Source organism: Habropoda laboriosa, unplaced genomic scaffold (assembly GCF_001263275.1).
Source record: "Habropoda laboriosa isolate 0110345459 unplaced genomic scaffold, ASM126327v1 scaffold944, whole genome shotgun sequence".
Lineage (NCBI taxonomy): Eukaryota > Metazoa > Arthropoda > Insecta > Hymenoptera > Apidae > Habropoda > Habropoda laboriosa.
In genome coordinates, this window is record NW_017101015.1 from 11247 (window position 1) to 11804 (window position 558).

Here is a 558-nt window from a genome sequence, read left to right on the forward strand (position 1 = left end):
CACCGCGCCATAAGCTCGCTCGGATGCGTCCGCGAAGCCATGGAGCTGGATCTGCTGAGTTGAGAGGGAGCATTGCAGCCATCGTGGAATTCGGATGGCGTCCAGTTCTTTGAGGTCGTCGGCAAATTGGTGCCACCGGTCTGCCATGCGTTCTGGAAGCGATTCATTCCAGTCGTACTCTTCGCGCTACAAGGCCTGCAGGAAGATCTTTGCCTGGACGATGACGGGGGCCACCCATCCCAAGGGGTCGAATAGTTTGGCGACCTGGGAAAGCACCGATCGTTTCGTGGGATTGTTGTGGTTCTCGCTTACCAGAAGAGTGTAGGAAAATTCGTCCGCAATTGGATGCCATGTCAACCCCAGCGCGCTACAGCCCTGTTCTGGTTGCCATGGGATGTTGAACGACTCCGTTCGTAGTTCCGAATCCAGGTGGCTCAAGAGGGTGGTGGAATTGGAGCACCATTTCCGCAGGTTGAACCCGCCCGCCGAGCATATGTTGGTGATTTCCCGCTGCCGGTGGGTGGCGGAGTCCACTGTCTCGGCTCCGGACAGTATATC